At 41.7% G+C, this 22,202-nt stretch overlaps 1 protein-coding gene across 1 annotated transcript in view; it reads right to left on the bottom strand.

The window, feature by feature from the left end:
• The window catches only part of AKT3 (AKT serine/threonine kinase 3), a 734,901-nt gene extending 712,936 nt beyond the window's left edge, over positions 1 to 21,965 (bottom strand). Inside the window, exon 1 of the mRNA XM_069234462.1 lies at positions 21,576 to 21,965. The gene's annotated coding sequence lies outside the window, so the exon portion shown is untranslated. The remainder of the gene's footprint in view (positions 1 to 21,575) is intronic.
• Positions 21,966 to 22,202: the final 237 nt, after the last annotated feature.

The following is a 22,202-nucleotide window of genomic DNA, read 5'->3' as shown; positions in this document are numbered from 1 at the left end:
TAATAAAGATAATAGTGAACATTTCTCCTGAGTGCATCACCATAAACTGTCTTCTTTTGTTTTGATCCTATTAAAACCTTTTCTTCCACCCCCATGGGTGTGGAATTGAATAAAATGTCTACTTGTCCATGGGACGGATTGCTTTTTAAATCTACTTGTCCGGTAAAAAAATCTACTTGTCCTTTTGGTGCCATGTTGTGCGGTGACAAGTTATAGCAGCAATCTCAATATGGAAGAGCTATGATAATAGCCTCTCTAATTTCTCCAGGGCTACTACTATACTAGGGCCAGAAATACTTGAAAGTTCAATTCCTGCTATAGCAATTTCCTTATTTTGCTACTTTTCCACAGATCTAAATACTGGGGCTGGAAGAAGCAGTAAGCAATTGTTCCAGGACTGGAATGCCTTCTGAGTCTGCAAACGTTCTAACTTCCATGTTTTAAGGATTTTCATCAGCTTCTCAAATCTTCTCCCACGATGAGAAAGGATGGATATTTACTCCTGACAAAGGCAGAAGTAGAAGTTCTTCCAGTGTTGGCGGAAAAAGTAGTTGGAGGGGAAGTGAACTTGTGAATGCTCAATAGATTTTCACATGAGCAAATCTACACATGCATATTTGTTCGTGCTAAAATACAGTTCACAAATATTTTCTAGGAGTACAATTTCCTGGTTTACTTCTGTAAGTTCTTGTGAATTCATGAAAGCCACTAATTCAAAGACACGTACCATGGGTGTACTTTTGTGCCTTTCCTTAAGAATTGGGTCCCTAATTAGGTCTGGCATTAACAAAAACATTTAGTTTTCATTAACTGCTATTTCTCTCCCTACCTATCGACTGGCTTTACTGTGAGTGATCGCATTCTGCTCTTTCACAAGGAGCATATTGGCACACAAAGTAGTTTTCTTCAGTGCCAGGAACCACAGTGGCAATCAGTGGAGTAACAAAACTGAAGGGGGTCAGCCTGCCCTGCAGAGAACATGGAAGGCCCCCCTCCAGACTCACACAGGGTAGGTGCTGTGCTGAGGAGGCCCCCTCGAGGGGGGCTGCAAAGCCTTTGTTATGCCACTGGTGGCAATGTGTGCTTTTTGATACCAAAAACTGTTTTTTTCTTTTGGCCAATGTTTGTTACAATGGTGAGGGCTACAAGTGTTACAAAAGCCAAGTCAAAACAAGGCATGCATTGACGAAACCCAAAAAAATGTTGGATCGGTTGGCTTTGCCAGTGCTTGTTTATTTTCATGCTTCCAATAATCTTGTTAAAAATGGTTACAGTGATTTTCCATTAGGAATATTTTTGGTAAATACTAGCATGCATCAACACATTTTACTAAATGACGCTTCAAAGAAATTGGACCTAAAAGTTCATAGTAGCGAAACTTGTTTTCCTACTTGCATTTTTTTTTACATTTTATTTTGAAAGAAAAGAATCATCACTCTTGCTTACAAGCTTTTGCAAACATTTGCATTTAATCAGAGAGCATTCTGGGAGCATTGCACTTCGACCCATATTGTTAAACCTTTCAAACCTGTGTATACTTTTTTTTTTTTTTGTGGAACCACTGTCAATAGTGCAGTGTGACCTTAAAACGTTTATTTACTGCGCTCACCCTAATAATGAAGGCTTTAAATTAATGAACCATCAATACAAGTTTGTATAGAATTAACATTTGGACACACATTACCTCAACTGCAGAACTTTCCTTCTCTGGAAACTGGCAGCCAAAGTGTTTGTGCTGCAGGGGGTTGGGCCTTCTTGTCTAAAGGACAAAATACACATGAACACTTGCTGCCCTTGACCTCAAACTATGTGTGTGTTGGGCAATAGGAATTCCACAGCCCTGCTCCACACTTCAGAATTACAAAAAAATGTCCTTCATTTTACCTTCCCTAACTGCTGAATGTGTACAGTTCATTTACAGGTATTTACATTTTGTTGTGCGTTACAAAAAATATAAACCCTACAGCCTTCCTTTAATGCTCCCGTGTCGCAGTAAGATTCTCACATAATTCATTTTACTCTTCTTTTTCTGACTGCAAAGTGAGAAGAGTTTGTAAACACCAATCCCCATTAAAAAAAATTATAAGCAGCAATTTATCAGAAGACACAGCCTGACATTTGACTTCTGTCTTTGCAGCTCAGCAAACATTACAAGATAAATCTAGAATTTAAAAGTATCTTTATTTATTGCTTGGACTTTCCTGACCATCGAAAACTGGCTCACGGGAAAAACTGCTGTAGATTATTACAACTATTAAGTACACACCTGCACTGTACATGTGATGGATTGCAATGGCAGCAACTATTATCTTTAATTTCAACAGACCAAAGCCAGCTATAATATGCACCAATGCAACTCTGATAAGTTTTAAACTTATTTCTAGGGAAGATATTATTCAATCTGGTTCAGAGATGACATTCAGTGTCACCTGAAGATATTCTTGCTGCCAGAATTCATAAAAGCCTATTTTTGGTAGAAGGTAACGCTGTGAGAATACCATCAACACGTCATTGAAAACTGGCACATACCCCCCCGGTGTTATCGAAATCAGCAACTGCTTTGCCACCAATCAATCTTGGTATACCGGCCTATCTCACAACTCCAATACCTTTTTAAATTACTCATGTAAACAGTTTATAAACAAATTCAGGCCTTTGTATAGACCATTATGTTTTTACATCCTGTGCAAGCTTACTTTTTTCCAAGCTGTAGCATTGAATTCTTGTTGGTTGGGGCCCTGGGTGAATTTAGACACTCAGCCAACATTGACAGCCCAGCAGCACTCATTCTGATGGACTGATCCGCTGCCTTCAACACTGAATCACCAGATCTTACTTGATCACCTTAATAGTCACTGTGTCCAAGGCACGTGCAGCATTGAAACGGTTTAAATCCTTGATACTCATAGAAAGAAGGTCCGGATTCTTCCTTCTCACCACCACCAACACCACAGAGCTCTAGACTACCTACTGTTAAATAATCTCCATGTTTACTGCTTTCTTTCTTAATTCAATCTCCCAGCTACACATTTTTAATCCTGAACACCTAAAGGCAAGTGTAGCAAATTTACATCAGTGCCTGGGCTATTATCAGCTAGAATTGTACAGGGGAAAAGCAGAGCTACAATTGAATAGGGACAAAGCAGACATCTTACTGCCTTACATTCCGAATATCTAAAATGGTATAAGACAGCTCTAATGATGAAGAATCACACTGAGTTAGAGCTCTCCTGAACCTTCAGGGGACGGCAGTGGGTTACCAAACTTGTTGTGCTGACATGAAGCATCTCAGCTGAAAGACATGTTTGGCAGGTTTGGGAGATAAGCAGCTAAAGTATGGTGTTACACTGGTGACACTTTATCCCAAAAAAATCACTTGGGTAGAACACTGGATATAGGAGGGAAAAAGGTGTTGGCTTCTATATACTTCACCAGTTGGTGAGGCAACATTTCTAGTTTGGGAAGTAACATGGAAAAAAGAGGGACTCCCAAGCATTTCTCCCCCTTTTACATCTCTGTACAACAACCCTGACCTAATGACCAGCTTAATCCAATCCACTGTTTTATGTGAAATTAAGCTAACTACCTAAAACTGGGGACCTGTTTCACAAGTGGATGATCCAACTCTTCACTGAGATAAAACAAGATATTGTGCTTCCAGAATCTGAAAGATCTTAATGGCTACAGATACGCAATGAGGTGCTCCAGACATAGATAACAGATGAATCTAGAAAAGGACTGGGTCTTTTTTAACAGCACTACTTCAAGAGAAAGGAGTTTCCTTGTATACCTGCTCACAAATGCATAGAATCCTATCGACCCCTACAACAGGGATTAAAAAGAAATTCCATTAAAAGGAAAATCCATAAAATGTGAACTTAAGAGTTAAGATTTTGAGGAACAATGGTATGAGATACTCCTAAGGGCAAATAACTTTGCAAAGCATGCACAGGGAAAGTAAGCCAGAAGCCATCCTCAAAATTCTACAGGGCTGAAATTTGGAGCCCACTTCTCAAATGCTTAACCACAGACTGCAGAAAGTTGGCTTGTCAGGGACTTCATGCCCTTAACAACTAGAAGGCTCAGCAAACATAAATGTGCAAGGTATCCATTCCATGATAGCGGAGGTACACTGGTTCAGAAGTAATAAGAGGCAACATTTTTGCAGGTAGGTGCAAGGAAGTTGGAATGTATTTAGAGACATCTGGAAGTTTGTGTAGCTTTTGAAACAATGCCATTTTGACAAGGTTGAAATATCTACCTAAAGGTAGTGGGTTTATGTTTTAACAAGACAATGAAAACTGGTGAAAATAAAAAAAAACTCAAAGGAATACTGCAAAGGATGCAACAGGAAAGAATATATAGAAAAGTATAGAGAAGGGGATAATGAATGGTCAAGGGAGAGGGGAGAGGTAGTGGCCTGAATAGATGCTCCGTGGGGTGTTTTGGTGGCAGATCATTTAATACTCAAGGCTTCTCCATCACATATGTGTTTTGCTCATCCCTCCATTCTGTAGACAAAGACCTTGAATTCACGAAATAACTGAACAGTCACCTCTCCTGTGAGGCTTCAGATGTTCTCAAAAACTGAAAATTAGACCCTGGTGTCCACATTCATTTTCATATCAGCTGATCAAGTGTCCACCCGCTTTTTGTAATTTCATCCTTTAATTGCTTTGAGGCAATCTTTGGGATATCCCAGTCTTAAATTAAAACAAATAAATTGTGGTGTCACAGATTAATCTGCCTTCAGGAAGCAAGAGTTTATGTGGCACTCAGAACTAGCAGCCGGCACTTATATATTGGGTCCGTTAAAGAAATATGTTATTTACCTCCAGAGACAAGCATAACGATTTAAGCCTGCATTGATGATTTAGGACAGTTTCTTTGTCCGCTCAATAAAAATATGCATAATTTATTTAACATTAGATGGAAATTGTATTAGATAGTGTAACCAATTCTCTAGATAAAATATCTAATAGAGATGCGTGAAAGATCTTATACATGAAATTCAGAATGATCTGCCTCTTGTCCAAGTATAATCCACACATAATTCTGTATGATTACAGACTGATGGGTGACTATTCTGAAATCCCAGTACATCTGAATATGGGTCTTATTTCTACATGTTGGTCTCAAACATTTAAAAACACACTAACAGATAAATGTGTGGTATTATTGTGGCTATATTTTTTGTAGGTTAAAAATAAAACCTAGCTTATTAAAACAAGATATAAACTTTACACAAATGTTGATGACCTCCAATCTTTCAAGAGAGAACAATGGCACTTCAATGTCTGCAAAAAATTAAGCTTGGCCTACGGGCTGATTCGGTGAATTAAATTTAGCTTAATAAGACTTTGTGCATTACTACTGTACCATGGAAAAAATCTAACATAATTTTAATGTTGTAATCAATGCTTGATTATTAATACAAGAACTATCCAGAGCTTAGTTAACAGCAGTGCCCTACTAAGTAGGCACAACCCCAGCGAGACTGTCAAGTTAAACCAATGCACAACCTGGTGGGGTTATTTCATAGCATAAGAGTGAGTGATCTGATGATGGTGGGGTTATGTCTTAGTATAAGAGTGATTGATCAGTGAAATTTGACCTAATTCTGTGGGTCACAAAAAAGAAAGCTGGGGTCAAAAGGGCAACTGCAGAAATAGAACATCTGAATCAATTTAAAGAAAGTGTTGGAATCTCCACCTTAAAGCCAAAATAGAAGTGCAAAGTCCGGCAACAAAAATAAGCACAACCTATAAAACAACATGGAGGATGGGCTGTGTGTGTTAGGACTCACGGACCTCTAAATGAAAACAGAACTAAAAGAATCTCAATCACCTTTCCCTCCTCATGTCAGACTGGAACTCTTAACCATTAATACAAACTATCTCATGCCAATTATATACATTCCAAGCAAAGTGCAAGATAAGGTCCCTCCAGACATAGTGCCAGGATACAATTGCACCCCTCTAAATAAATAACAAATATAGCCAATAGCATTTGTAACTTTGAACAATATATTATCATATTTATTTTAGGAGACTGTAATTGTATTGTAAATGTATTTATATAGCGCTTACGAACCCTGATCAGGCACTGACTAGCTCTTTCCGGGAATAGCACAGTACTACGGAACCCAAGATTAGAAGTTAGTAGTTTAGTTAGTGAACTTTGTTTTTACCTTGTGCATTAGTTGTGTTATGTTTGTGCTCTTCATTTCATACATGTTTAGTAGTGTTTGGACTTTTCTATTCACATACACGGACACAAATAACATATACAGAGTATATATGTATTTATAGTTAGGTTTAATCGAAGAACATTTTATAACAACTTTGGTGCCATTTGACAAATCTGCACACAAACATTTAAAAAAAATATCATCAGATTTGGATTCAGCCTGGCAGGTTTCCTGCAGGGCCATCAGGTAGAGTATAAAAAAGCAAAAAAAAGTGACATTTCTCATTATAACTCCGAGGTGAAGCTTTTGCTACAGAAAACAGCTGTACACAAAACTTGGCATAAAAGTAGAACTTTATTCGGTAAGTGTTTTTGATGTAAATCCGTCAAGTAATTTACAAGAAATTAGCGTTAGTGGAGATATAGGAGTTGTATCTGGGTTAGGGTTACATATATCTAGATTAAGAAATATATATAATATGTGCATTGCTATGAATGTAATAAAGACTGGAGTTAAATAAACAAACATTTGCAAAGCCTTGTCAAGTGATGTTAAATGTGCGTTTATTTGTTTTGCAAGGATATGCAAGATAAAGTAAAACAATAGAAGGAAAAAAAGAAATAAATACTGCAGGCTAAATGTGGCAACCATATGTTTGCATTAATAAAATAATTAAAACAATTAACCTTACAAAAGGAGTTTATTCTGAAACACAACTGTGCATAGTTTAGCACTATATTGCTATTCCACGATGGGTGCCACATATAGAAGCAGTGATTCCTCCAGAAGGGGCGGCCATCTCTGAATTATAGAAAAATAAATCCCCTTGCACAATACCATAACACGAAGGATGGTCAGTTTAGACGCAGTGGCGGTGTGGATGCAACACAAAGCATAGGAAATAAGGGGCTTTCAGAAGTGGATGCTGCTAGGTGCTTTGAAAGTAAGTGACCTAGGAACACTGTTCGAGGAGCTGCTAATTGCGCAACAAACAAGCACTGGCAAATCCAAGAGGTCTCGCCTATTCAAGAACTATTGGCTTTGGCAATGTATTTTGCTATGTTGTACACCAGTCTGTTCAGTGTGGCTAAAAGTTAGTGGCGTGTAGTGTTAGGAGTAGTACAGTGTCGTACAGCTGAGTAGAGTTCAGTGGCAGAGTGTAGTAGGGTGGGGTGGAGTAGGATGAAGTGGATTGAGGTAGTGGGGTGGATTTGATTGGAGTAGAGTGGGGTAGAGTAGAGTGGGGTAGACTGAAATAGGATGAGGTGGATTGGATTGAGGTGGATTCAAGTGGAGTGGAAAAGACTGAATTGGGGGTGGGGTGGGTAGTTTGGAGTGAATTGGAGTGAGGTGCAGGGGGTAGATTAGATTCGACTGGAGTGGGGTGGATAAGATTGGAGTGGGAAGGATTGGAGTGGGGTGGACTGGATGGATTGGAGTGTGAAGGACAGAACTGGGATGTGGTGAGGTGGATTGGACTGGAGTGGATTTGAGTGGAGTGGAACAGACTGGATTGGGGTGGGTGGTTTGGATTGTAGTGATAGGACTGGGGCGAGTTGGAGTGGGGTGGAATGCAGAGGTGTGGACTGTATTGAAGTGGGAAGGGGAGAATTGGTATGGGAGGGGTGGGAAGGATTGGACTGGGTGGGGTGATTGGACTGGAGCGTGGTGAACTTAAATGGGGTAGGTGGATTTGATTGGCATATAGTTGGATGGATTGGACTGGGGTGGATTGAAATGGGGTGGGGTTAACTGGATTGGGTGGATTGGATGGGGGTGGATTGGACTGGGGAGAGGTGGATGGATTGGAGTGGGGTGGGGTGGATTGTAGTGGGATGGATTGTAGTGGACTGAATTGGCACTGGGTGGATTGGAGTGGGGAAGCCTAGATGCATTGGACTGGAGTGTGGTGGACTGAACTTGGATGGGTGGGGTGAATTGGATTGGAGTAGAGTGGGTTAGGATTAGGGTAGACTGGGGTGGGCTGGAGTAGCGTGGAGGTGGAATGGAGTGGGGTGCTCGGAGTAGATTGAAATGGGGGTGGGGCAGACTAGAGGAGTCGATTGGAGTGGGCTGTGTTTGATTGGATTGGGGTGAGGTGGATTTGAGTTGGGTGGATTGCATTCATGTGAGGTCTGTTGGATTGGCGTAGGGTGAACTGGATTGGAGTGGGGTGGACTACGGTGGGGTGGATCAGATTGGAGAGCGGTGGATTGGATTGAGTGGGGTGGATAAGGGTGGGTGAGTTGTGGTGGACTGGACTGAGTGGGGTGTATTGGGGTGGCGCGGATCAGGGAGAGGTGGATTGGGGTGGCGCGGATCAGTGTAGGGTAGAGTGGATTGTGGTGGACTGGCCTGGAGTGGGGTGGACAGGATTGGAGGGGGTTGGATCAGTGTGGGGTACATTTTATTGGTGTGGATGGATTGGTGTGGTGTGGACTGACGAAAGAGGGGTGGACTGGATTGCAGTGGGGTAGATTAAGGTGGTTGGGAATGGGATGGATTGGGATGGAGTATGGTGGATTAGTGTGGACTGGATTTGACTGGGGATGAGTGGCTTAGAGTTAGCAGTATTGCAGTGGGATGGATTGGGATGAGGTGGGTGGATTGGAGTGAGGTGGATTGGGTAGCGGTGGGCCTTGGGTTGGATTGGAGTGGAGTGGATGGACTGAGTGGGGTGGACTGGATGGGGTGGGTTGGACTAGGATGAGGTGTATTGGATAGGAGTAGAGTAGATTGGACTGGACTAGATTGTAGTGGGATGGAGTGGAGTGAATTGGGATGGAGTGGGGTGGACTGGATTGGGGCAGATTGTTTTGGAATGGAGTGGGGCAGGTTGGAGTGGGGCAAAATGTACTCGATTAAAGTGGGGCAGGTTGTTTTGGACTGGAGTTGGGCACATTGGAGTGAAACAGGTTATTATGGATTGAAGGGGAACAGATTGTTTTGGATTAAAGTGGCAGGATTGAACCTACTTCTGTGGGCTTCAACAGATTGATGGTGATACTTTATGATGATATGGTCCCTACTACACTGACAGATGTGACCCTTTATGGCATTTCTTGGATGGTGAGCATCACTGCACCACAAGGGATGAGCTGCCACACTCACCAAACAAACTCTGCTGTGGCAGGGCTGGTGGCTTGGAGAGGTTGTGGGCACCGGAGGATTTCAATAATTATGGAACTGAAGAACATATTTTCAGGCAAATGTGTGCATGTGATCAGGAAAAGGGTGTGTGGGGGTAGCCAGACCCTCACAAATAATTGCAAAGCAAAACAATACAAAATGAAATCAAAAAACGAAACCACATTTTCACTCACCAACACTGGCAATAAGTGGACTACTTTCTAAGCAGGTGCACACAAGCATAATGCTGTCCCTTACTGTGAAGCAACCCAATGTCTGAAGTGGTCTGACCCATTTTGCCATGATATATGCTGATGCGTGCAGAAGCAAAATGCAAATGACACTCCAATGTACCAATGGATGACCCAAACTACTCTTCATATGCCGTAGGTGTTCTTTCTATAATTGATTTTGAATAGTATAGATGGGGATGTAGTTAAAATAATCACACCAGAACTATTACATTCACATTACAATGTATCTGTGTACCACACAAAGTAGTAGATCATTCACCAACATGGAGTATCACTTTATTTCCAGTCCAGTTCTGCTGAACTGGGATTCAATGAAAGCTTGCTATAAACTAATCCTTTTCTGGTCTCTGTAATTTTTTCCCCTGTGTTTATTCAGTCCTTGGTGTTGTCAGAGTGGGAAAAAATAAACTCATCAAGCAGGAGTAGTACAGATAGATATGAAACAAGGCATAGCCTCATCTAGAAAAATGTACTGCAAGAATTCGGCAAAACTAGAGGGAATGCAAATACGTTAGAAAATGGCAATATATTTGGGAATAACGCGTTTGTGAATTCAAACAAAATGAATAACGCATAAAAATCAATATTCCATTTGGAAATATACTCGAGAATGGAAACACATTTCCCCTTTAAACTGAAGAAGACACCTAATAAAATGTTGCAAACGGGGGCTTCCTGGCCTAGACTTGTACAGACTGGAAATCTCACCCAACAGATAATTTGCCTACAATGGTGGACACTAAATAATAAACATTCACTACAATTTACTCAGTAGCCAGAGACACCGAGAGCTTACAATGCTGCTATTTTGCTTTTCAGTCAAATAACCAGGAACTGACTTTGAAGAAGTCACATCTATATCCAGAAATACTTCACTTGTGGTACTTGACTTCTGGATAGAAGACACCAATAGATCACCGAAACTAAACCTGTAGTTCAATGTGCCATGCATCGACAAAAATTAGAATGCTACGTGAGAATCATCGAACTGATTTGTGCCAATGCTCGCAGCCACTCAAAGAAATATTTTTTCATGTTGCAAAAATGCTTCTAGAGGCAGTTAGGTTATTAGTGCCTAGGAGAAGGTTTGTCACACCCTTCAAATAGTGTACTTGATCACAAGCACCAACCTTTTATTAATCTTCCCTCTCAGGGAGTTGGTACAGACCGTGCTTAATGAAATGGATTAAACTTGGTGTTTTAGTAAACCCAGATTGTAGTTGGCAATGTCTAAATAGGATGAAGATCTGGGAGAGTTTTATATATAGTTGAAGCTTGGCTTACTAGAAGAGGTCACCAAGGTGGGTACTTACAACAATGTGCCTCATATAATATGGATGTTGCTTGGGACAGTGGACAATTTCACCTACCAGTGATATTCAGCTAAGCCTCCACAATACCTGTGTGCACTGAGAGAGCTCTGAGTAGCGGTAACTCAATTAGCAGCCACACTGTCTAAAACTTGAAAGCGCCATGAGCGTGACTGAAAAACAAAAACAAACAAACAATGACGAGTAACTGGTAGTTTATTCGTCATTGTTTGTTTTTCAGTTGTGCTCATGGTGCTTTGAAGTTTTATACAGCGGTAACTCAATCAGCAGTCCGGCTGTATAAAATTTGAAAGTGCCATAGAGACAGGAAACAAAAAAATAGTCCATCCAAACAACCGAAAAACAATCCAGGCCCAATTAAACTGTACTTGGCTGGTGCACCTCTGCCAGGAACAGGAAGTGACGTATCGGCAGTCAAACAAGTTAGGAGGCAGCAAAACATGAGCGACACTGCCTTCAACCTATGGTAAAGGGCAGGCAGATGCAAAGTCCTTTACTCATTCCAACAGGTCTTGCAGACAGCGAATACGCGATGTCTAGGCTCGATCTAAAAAATAGAAGGTGTTTAGGGAGAGCCGAACTTGCATCGTGTTGGTGCAGGGGAAGAAAGGCTCTATGATAAAGAATGTCACCTAGTTTGGAGTAGGGGTACTCTTTCTCCTTTTTTTTTTTTTTTACTTTTTAAAAACACTAATTCAAATGTACTGTACTTAATGTTGCATTCAGGAGATGAATGAGTAAAGAAATTCCTATTACAAATTCATAATACCAGAGCATACCTCGTGCGGTTGAACTGCAAGCCATTTGGAGGTGAGGAACTGGAGATGTGTCAGACATAATAAATTAAGGTTTTCAACTAATAGGCAGTATAAATTCTCTCCAAGCTGGAGTGCCATAGGAGGGAATAAAAGTGTAACAGGGGATACACATAATCAAAGTTCCATAGTTACTTTAGTCTTACAATTTGTTTAAATTGTATGTTGCGGTTGGGTTATGACTTTTTCCATCTGGTTGGATTATTGTGGGTAATGTACTTAAAAACTTGAATGTCATGCATGTTAAGATTATGCTGAAATTCAACAGGTTTGCCATCAGTTTTTAATAGTTTGTTGAGTGGGTCTTGCACATCATTCATATTAGGCTACTATTTTCTATGTACTTTAGAAACAACTGTGCCCCCTAAACCGGTGATTAAGTGCAAAACCATAGGTGAGTTGTGCAGAAGACCAGGAACAACTGTTGAAAAGGGTGGAAAGCACAGCAGATATCTCAAAACAGTAGCAGATTTGAAGGAAAGGACCATGCTCAGTATGGTAGACCAATAGCAGCCCATCCTTCCTGCCAAAAGGAATACAAGAAAATGATTTAACACGGACTCTGGGATTCCTAGGCCTACCAGCTAGTTACGCCAAGACTTACACCCAATATCTAGATGGCTTCTCTGGTGCCTACAACTCATCCCTGGTCTTACCCTTCGAATCAGTTTTCACCCTTTTTTGGGCAAAACCTCATAACAAAGGCCCAACAAAACATGCCTATTCCAGTTCCCACCTCCACCACCTGCTGAACTCCCTTTAAAAACTCCTTTCCTGTTGCCCCTAACAAGCTTCCAACAAAGACAGAGTGCTAGAAGGCTCCAAGTATAAAGTTGGTCCTAGTGAGTCCAAGACAGTCAAGCTTTCAGCAGCCAAGACTTAGAGTTGTTCCATGATCAGACAGGATTACAGGTTCTGGGGAAGTTGGGTTGACAGTAACCATCTCAGGTATACAAGGCATGATATTGGGTTTTGTTGATGTCTTTTTACTAATACAGCGAAAGACAGTTGGGGGAGTAACAAAGATCAGTAAAACAAAAACTAGAAATAATTTTAAAAAGAGGGCTTAAAGAGCATTTGAATAATTATTTACTGGGGTTTTCGCTGCTAAGTGTGCCAACAGTTAGTTTTGAAACAGAATGTAAAAGCTGATGTAGATATTGGTGGGACTGAAAGGAATGATTATTACAAACAGTTTGGGTGAGGAAAAGGCTTGCAACCTCAGCCATAGGCATAAGCAGAGAGAGGGAAATGTTTGGTTAGAATTCATGTTTCTCAGACGTGGATTTGTAAGACAAGGTGATTCCATGCATGTCCTCAGAGATTAAAGAATCAGAAAATATAATGTTGGACCATCAATAGGAAATTAATATGCTGTGCTTTAAGAAGCATTGGCAATGCTAATATAATGCAAGTGCCAAGCTCTGTATAAATCATTGTTGAAAAAAAAGCAAAATATATATATTTTAAAATATTTTAAGCAAATTAAACATATCTTAACTCAGGAAGCAGAAAAGACTTCTTCTTTCTGGTCACTTCAAGTACACCTTCTGCCTCAAATGCTGCACAGTGTGTGTTCTAACCTACTCCTCCCGAATGCCATAAATTCTGCCTTTGTATGTCAAGGCCTGAACTTTAACGAAACATGTGGAATGCTGGAGCTAAAAGACAACCAAAAGTCCACTCTATGGTGACAAATCAGTAAAAATATATCTGTTTTACTCTTACAGATTAACTAGGAGGGCTGGGAAACATGACAGAGAAAATGGGAGAAGGGCATATGAGTGGAGAAGCTGGGCATGGGAAAGTGTGCAAGACAAATACATACACACCCACGGAGCACTCAAAAAAAGGAAAAAAAAGTAGTTCCAGGATGTAAGAGTTGGAATGCTACAAATCATCCAACTGTAAGGATGGTAAAGGACCTATGCACCAGGAGAAGGACAAATACAAGAGAGGAAGGAAAGCTAATGAATCACAGGAAAGCACATGAGACCGATCAGAAATCCAACAAACGATAAACAATTATACTGTACATAATAGGTTTTCTGCAGCAGATCTCCCGAAACCTTACCAAATCACCACTTTATTACACATCTTATTCCTCTTCCAAAATATCCCCTACCTCTGACTTTTCCCAAACTTTTACTAACAGGTACTCCTAAATAATCCTTTCCAAACACTACACGGCTCTCTCTATTCACCCTTTACCCCATTCATTCAACTAACATGTCTACCACTTTCACCACTCCCAGTACCAATGTATATTTTCCTCTACGCACCCCTAATCCACCTCTGGGTTACGGAATACCATGCTACTCCCTGAAAAGCACTTCAGTGCTTCCTCATGGGTAGTAAGCTTTATATAAATACAATTACAGATACTTAAATGCTGTCTTTAGGCAAGCCATAAAAAGGCAAAAGAAAACTCACAGGGTGCCAGCAGAGAGTCTGGTCTGAAACTCAAACATCTAATAAAATTGAAGATTGGGTGTTGTAGTTGCTTACGGCCCCAAAGGTCAGGCAACCCAGGCTTTATATTGTGGTTTAAGAGACAGTTGTAGGATCCTGGCTTCCAATGGAATGTGTGGTTTGGAACCAAAGAATCAGTTATCCTTCTTGTCAAACCCTGAGATGCAATGCAATCAGTCTCACATTTGTGAAAGTTATAGATCTTGGTGTTGAAAATGACAATGGTTTTTTAACTTTTTTTTTTGGTATGCAATGGAGTCTTGATATCTTCATATCGCTATTGCCATTTGTATGACCATGCGGCGCAGGAGAACTAGAACATTGGAAATAGGTTTTGAGGGAGGGGAGACAAGACTAATATGCTGGCTGAAAAAAACAGGAGTAACAACATCCTGGAAAATGCAAACACTCATAGGGAATGCAAGATTAAGTAAAGCATGTGAAACGTAAGCAGGAACATGGTTTCCTTAACACTTTTACACTTATTCAGAAATCAATTTGTGTTTTTGCCTGAAAGTTAAGGACATGACTATAGAGCTTGGAAGGGGCACATTTCAATGTCCGTTGCTTATATCCTTACAAAACGTAAGCAGCATGGTTTAAAAAGACCACATCCCTGAACACAGAGCCGCAGTATACATTTTATAAACTAAAATAAGGAAAACAGATCATAAGGATCATGTTAATCGGTTTCCACTCTATGCATCAACCAAGTATTGCAGTACCTCCAGGAATGGTGTACTTCCCCCCCCACCCGGGGAAAACAATGGTGGTTATAAACAATCACCTAGCTCTGTCTGTGAGTCACTTTTAAAATGGGAAAAAGTGACGTACTGGTAGTGCTAGGGGCTTGTAAATAAGCTCCAATGTTGTTCAAAGAAAAAGGAGAAAACAAAGTAGTGCTTCATTGGCAAACTCTAAAGTGGTGCTAATGATTGTGGTTGTGAATAAAACCGATCTGCCCACTTTGCGACCACTCTTTCTTGCTTTATTTAGTGTTTTTTTATTTTTCATATTTTGTTTTGAACCTTTTTTTTTCCTCTCCATCCTGAGGCTACTTTTTTGACGGGCCTGAGCCCCAGACACCAGTGCAGCAGTGCTCCCCTAAGCACAGCAAACCTCATGAGCTATTGGCAGCAAAAAAATGAAAACATGAAGCGCAGTACCCGTGAAGTAGGCGCTGTGCTCATAAAACAAAAGTGTTCTACAATGCACATGCCCTAGGAAACATGACAAGCGGTGTCCATGAAGCAGATGCCGTGCTGATACGCAAGCCAAGGAAAAAAAAAAAGGGGCGCACTAAGCAACCTAAACTAAAAAGAGTAAAACCACATGTAACGGGGCAGTCCTCATGGGAGGTTACAAAAGTGCAAAAGGACGGAATAGTATGAATTTGCACCAATCGAATGCAAACATTTAGGAAAAACAGAAAAACAACCCAATTAAAAAAAAGATAGGCTGTACTTAAAGCCCATATTCTAGATACATCATGTCTCGAAGAGACAGCGCATGTGCTGCCTAGGTGAGACCTAAAAATGAGAAGCAATAGAAAACATCTGTGCCCCATCTATGTATCCCACTTTAACAAATGTTGCTTTGGTGAGACCAGTTTAGGCTTGTTTGGATAGCAAAGTTATTTATGGGTAATTCGACTACTTATGGAAGTGGAAAAAGGAGTTTGGTCTTAGGAACTTAATTTGTCTGACTGCAGCTCAATTGTTCTTCTAAATTTGGGTGTTTTCTTGCTTTTGAATATTGAAGACCAGGAATACTGATGATGAAAACATTTGCATTATTTTTCCCCAGATTCAGGCCAGTGAATTTAATTTCCAAAGATATCAGCCAATCGCTCTTGCGGCGCTCTCACAGCAACTCTAATGGAGGCCATTACAGTCCACATAGTACAATTCTTCAGGACCTTCTGCAAAAGGGCACATGAGGCCAATAAGGTCATGTCGGGATATTAAATTTAATGGATGAAGGCTTTGGGCCCAGGAGGTAGTTTTATCTAGTATTTTTCCTCTTGCATTGTGTTTTGCATTGTTAACCTCAAATTGTTGTTCTGGCATTTTTTAGAAGCTGAAGGAACATGACCCTGCCCAAGCCACGCTCTCTGCAAATCTACCCATTTGCAGATCTCACAGACCATAAAGGTTCATACAAGAGGGCATGCGTTCCAGGAACTTGTATCCACACAGGAAAAATCCACTGGAAACCCTGCAGAGTAGAAAATCATAGAGCACTAAAAACTTTCTTTTTCATCCAGTGTTCGATTCAGCGTCCTGTTTGAAATCACTTTAGGTCTCTCTTTCAGCGTCTTATTGCGGATACTACTATTATGTATCAGCACACTCAATAAAAACACTTTTATATATATAATTTCCCACAAAAATTATGATTTGACCAGAGGCTGTAAAGAAAGTGGAAATTTGCTCCAAAGTAAATAGACACAGGCCCTTGACGATGTGTTTGCGGTGGATTAACCCCAAGATTTTTTGTTGGACTGCTTAAATGAGAAGCGTGTATGGTCGTTTCATGGGCCGTACTAAAGTATAATATCCTGACATACATTTTGAGACATGCCTTGTGCTGCAAGAATGGCACAATGTTGGATTGTTGTTTTTCTTTAACTTTACAAGTGAGGTTAATAATTATTTTTTAAGATTTTTTTTATTACTACAATGCAAGGGTTAGGAGGAGGACCATGGGTTTTAAGGTCCATGTCCTTCTCCTATCTCAATTAATGTTTCTCTGTCCCAACTTCCTTAGCTTTTACATTTTCTCCCCACAAGCACATTTTTTGCTTCATCACAAAGACTCCTCCATTTCGAATGTATTCGATTGTCTCATTCGAAAGTAAACATTCCCAACCAAAGCATTTTACTGCTCAATTGCCTTGCCTGTGTGTTCAATGCATGATACTATCATACTTAGGAGCCTTCACTGGCCCCGCAGCTGCACCCAACTCTCCCGAACTTATGATGACTAACCTGAAGTGAGCGTCACTTGGACTGAGTGACAAAGAAGGTAGACCGAGACATTCTGTATATGGTTCTCCAAAGTAATCAAGAAGGCAGTAGCAGAACCTCTAAGCTGTTGCGCAACATCAAGCAGTGTAAGTCACTGTACACATATGAAAGACTACACAGTAGAAAAAAATAAAATCACAAATATAAGTGACTGCAGAAAGGAAGGCAGCACACACACTACAGCCACATGCACAACAAGAAACATTTACGAGAAAGCATCGATGAAGTTGATGTTGTCTACTTCAGTGTGACAACATGGCATCTCAAATTTCGTTTTACTTGCTAAGAACACACCATTGAACTTATTGGAACAAATAACGCGTTCTAGGTATGATTCCAGTCAGTGCTGACTTTGAGAAGCAAATTTGCAGTACAAGAATCATTGTTTATTTGCACGAGATGGCCAGAACCATGCAAAATTAAAACATTATAGTTGGTGACATTTCGTAAGAAGGCAGATACAGAACTTGAGGCACCTAATAAATGATGGCCCATGGAGTTTTCCAGCACTTTAACCCAAGACATTACCGAGAGCTCATCACCCAATGAAAATCATTAGCTACCTGCTAAATGACTGCAGGTGGTGGGCTTTAATTTGGAAATTGACTTCACCCACAGGGTGACATTCTCAACAGTGCTGCAGCACCAAATTCCTGCATTGGAGAAGATGTGTGATCTCAGTTCTATAAGGCAAGTCTTGCAGAAGCTCAATAAATTAGAAATCATCAATTCACAGGGATGCATTTTATAATAATAGTATAGTCAAAATCTGTATTCACTTTGTATCTTTTTCTGTACAAACATTTCTGAACATCACAGAACACAACTCAGCTAAACATTAATGTCAAGGCATTCGTCATAAAAACACACCAACTCACAAAGTTGTATGCAGTTTTACTAATCCCATGCCAGGCAATAAATTGCTTAAAATAAGGCTTCCACGCAAGGCAACACTGCTGCGTGTTCCTGTTATATTCCCGCTGTTCTTGTCATTCATTGCTTATGTTTTTCTAATTCTGTATTAGTAGAATAGTAAAACCAGTACTTCTGATAACAACGGAATAGCACTGACTGAATTTAACAATCATAATTCACAACTGTCAGGTTTGGACTGGCCATCCAGGACACAGGAAAAGTGATTTGTGGGCTGGCAGAGAGTGGTCTGCTTTCATAGCATGATGTAGCTAGTTACACTTTCAAGGTGAAAATAGCCCTGACAAAGAAGCACCCCAATATTTCCATATGCACATACATTTATAGTAATTAATGTGATATAAGGTTAATTGACACTGTGCCAGACCCACGTGTATTGTCATATTTCATAAACTGCTCTAAAATCCCAATTTATTTTAGTAAATATATTTAGGCAAAGGTGTTTTATAAATCAGGGCCACGTAAATTATGGGACTGTGCACCCCGATCGATTTTCACATGATTGTACACTTGAACAATTTGCCACATAATCCATCATCTGCCGCATAATCTGCAGATTTTAGCAAAAAGAAATTTTGTTTTTAACTCAAACTTATCAAAATATACTAAAAATGCAACTATATGTTGCAGCTCCATGGATGGGCATCTGCAAAACTGGATTAGTCACCTTTCTGATGCTTGCTATATTTGCAAGTTAAACTGGTACTAATGAGGCTCAACCAGTGTTACCCAAGTTAAAAAATGACAAAATAATGGAGTAGTACTATTACAAAATGTGCCACATTATACTGCATAATTAGCTTTTTCTTGTTGCATAATCTACTCAACCCTGCTGCGTATTCTGGCCCTCCCCAGCCACATAATTTTAATGGCCTTCTACATAATGCACCTTTGGGTCCTATTTTTACCAAATGAGTTTTTCGGCATAGGACACGCTCAAGTGCTGTTAGCGAAATTAGGCTGGTTTGCATCACATACTTGGTTGGAGTAATGCAGTGACTGTACAAAAACATGTTGCAGACCTGCATGTGTTGGGTCCTAGTCCGTCTGACAAGTGATCAGTCAAAAGGGGCAGGGTCAACCTAGAGTAAATTGTTTAGTAGCTGGCAAACACTAAAGGAGTTCTCCTCTGCCATGCAGCGGTCCAAACAAAGAAACTTAGACCACACACTGTTAAATTTTGAGGATTTCCATTTTGCGTGATGCTTACAGAAATCAAATAAAACAAAAATCATGTGAAATTCTAAAAAAACAAATAATAAAGTTATTACACTACACCTGTCCACAAAACAACAACTTTAAGAAATAAAAGTAACTTCAACTTTTACACAAAAATGGAGACAGTCTATCACTGTGGTGTAACTTTAATAATCAACTGAATGGTCCAAGAAACCCATTGGTTCCTGTGGCCTTTATCTCTCTAGCTACTCTGAAGGCTAAGTTATTTTGTTTAAATGGTAAACGGTGCATTTATTTTGGCTACCTTTTAACAAACTCTGTTTTGCCAAATGCCCACTATGGGAGATGAAACTACATCCAAGATATATTTAAGTCCTCACACTCGATACAGCTGCACAATAAACTAAGTAACAATCATTGGCAATGCAATGGGTCTCGCATTTGCTTGAGTTAGAGCTATTATCGTAAATTCGTAACTGGACTTTTCTTGCCACATAAATTGAAAATGAAAAGTAAAACAGTTGACAAAAGGGGAGCCAATTCAAAGCGCCATGGCCGCCATGAGGGCAAAGGAGAGACAAGAAGAAAATGGAGTTCTCTTGCAGTCAAACGTATCAGCAATCGTACAATTATCAATGTAACAGGGGCAGTCTGCAAGGCGGTAACAAAACCACCCCAAGGAGGGACAAACGTAAAGCATTTACCAATGATGATAAAGGATTTTTGAAAGGCAAGCCCAGGAACGAGTGAAAGTGATGGGCGAGCGCTGGGCATGGTTAATTAAAAGCCCACAATACTTACAACAGGTCAAAGTGCTTGCGTGCTCGACCTAAAAAACGACAAAATGCAAAAGCATGCTATCTAAAGCACTCCAAGCACAGTGCATTTGCGTCTAACTGAAAGCAAAAGTAACACAAGCCCAAGAAGATTGCGAAAACACAACGTCAAACTAAATGCTTCACGAGTTACTACTGGGTCATAGGCGCAGACATTTCAGTACTGAGATAGAAGCCCATCGCTGCCTATTGCCTATGGTGACTGCACAGGGAGTGGAATGAATCTCCCCCCAAGACTTGCCAGGGAAAGTTAGACAGGTAGGTTAACTCCATTGGCGTGCATACAAGTGAAATGCCCTCTCATCGTACCTACTATTTAAAAGCCGGTTAAATTCCTCTCATTAGTGTTACACAGAGCAATTTAATGCCGAGAGACCCCTTCGCTAGTATGCAGCCCGCAGCTGCCTCCACAATGCATGGGGCAGTATGGCTGCTGCCTCTTATAATGAATGGAGCAGGTACCTTTGCTTTCTAAGGTCGAAGAGGCACAAACGACAGTGTGTGCAAGCCAAAAACATTGTAACATTAGCAACAGCGGCAGGCCAGACGCTTGTGCTGTGTGTGCTGAGAGGTGTGGACTGCATGACCTCTACGGCTAAGGGGTGAACGGAGGAGGGGAGGGGAAGACGCAGTCCTTGGCACACATGGTTGCTATGAAAAAGGCACAACGTGGCAGTGTGCAGAGTGTGTTGGACCCCAAAACTGCAGTGAAAACGCTATGGAGCGAGGCATGCAGCGTAAGCATAGCTTGATTATGTACGAGATGCAGGCACCTGGGCTCCCATGGCTGGCCTGAACAGGTTAGCCGACTGGAGTCGTGCGGGCTGAGAGACCGGCTCACAGCATCTCTGGAGCAGCCGCCCACTGCCTGCCAAGCATCAGGTCCTCGCAGTCCGCAGCTATTATTAGCCCGGGACGGGAAACTGATGAAACATTTACTATCACCGGCCTCGAGGCTCCCCTTACCATCCACATCCGATCCATTAAATAGAAAGTGTGTGTGCGTGGGGGGCGGCGGCCAGACGCGCCTGTGTTTACATGGCAGCTCAGCCTCCCTCTGCTCTTGCAGAGCGGCAGCATCCCTGGATACGTATGTTTTAGGGCAGAGTGTGGTCCTCCTCGTACAAGGGCCACCGCTACTGGCACAGACCCTCCCCCAAACACATATTACAATTTGTAAACACATGCAAATACATTCAGCAACGCCGGTGCTGTCCAAGTAGGCCAGAAAACACAGCCCAGCCCACTTCAATGGGCTGTGGAAGGGGTGGGGGCTGTCTGGCGGCAGGAGATGCAAGCACCTCATTCATGCACAGCCGAGAGGGCCCTTCGGGGTAACCTAGGGTGGATACATACTATGCACGATTACCATCACTGCACACATCTACCCCTTTTCCAGACAGTTACCTGCGGCACGGACGGGAAGGAGGGGTGCCAGGGAGGAGAAGGTGGTGGCTTTTAGCCAGCCACCCTCCCCTGGCCCCTCTGTCTGGCCGGCGGCTGGCAGCAGGAGCGGCTCAGGCCAGAGGGGCATGGGCGCTGCGCATCCCGGTGGGGGTCTCCTCCGGACCTGTCACTGTGCAGACGGCGGCCGCATCCTCCGCCTCCCTCCTGCCGCTGCCCTGGTCCCCCTGTGCCGCCGGGCGGGGCCGCGCGCCTCTCTCCCCGCGCCACCGCCGCCGCCGCCGGGCTTGTTGACTTTCAGGAAAACTCCTGACGTCACGAGCCGCCGGAGAGGCTTTTCCTGCCGCCCCCTCTCGGCGCTCCTCCCGCCGCCCCGTGCACCGTGGCCGCCCTGCCCGTAGCCCCCTCCTCCCGCAAGCATCGCGAGAGTGAGCACTGCTCCACCGCATCCAGCAACAGTCCGAGCCAGCGGCTTCCTCTTTATTTTAGGAAACAATTTCTTTCCTTCCTCTTCTTTTCGGATGTTATTCTCTCTTCACAACACATTGGGCAATGGGGTTGTTGTCGTCTTTGACAATTTCCCCTCCTCTCTATGACTTGTCTCACCTTTCTCTCACCCTGCCTTCTAAC

The sequence above is a fragment of the Pleurodeles waltl genome, chromosome 5 (assembly GCF_031143425.1).
Source record: "Pleurodeles waltl isolate 20211129_DDA chromosome 5, aPleWal1.hap1.20221129, whole genome shotgun sequence".
Lineage (NCBI taxonomy): Eukaryota > Metazoa > Chordata > Amphibia > Caudata > Salamandridae > Pleurodeles > Pleurodeles waltl.
Note: the sequence above shows the minus strand (reverse complement) of the source record. Positions and strands in the feature narration are given on the sequence as shown.